Genomic DNA, 263 nt, shown 5'->3' on the forward strand with positions numbered 1-263 from the left:
GTTCGGGCACCACTTGTGGCGGTCCAGCAGTCACAACACGAACATGCCCGAGTCGGGCAGTGAGGATTGAGAAAGGAAAGAACACTCAAACCTGAGCGGAGACGAAGAGAAGTCTGATTTATTTCACAGAAACAGCTCCTTCTATAGGTTCACAGCAACAGGAAGCTTTTAAGGGCACACAACACCAAATCATTGTTTTTCAAAGACCGAATTTCCTGACTCTTACTGATAACATCAGATCTATGGCTGTCTCTTTGAGTTTC

This window comes from Fukomys damarensis, unplaced genomic scaffold (genome assembly GCF_012274545.1).
Source record: "Fukomys damarensis isolate Sample0158 unplaced genomic scaffold, DMR_v1.0_HiC HiC_scaffold_73885, whole genome shotgun sequence".
NCBI classification, from domain to species: Eukaryota; Metazoa; Chordata; class Mammalia; order Rodentia; family Bathyergidae; genus Fukomys; species Fukomys damarensis.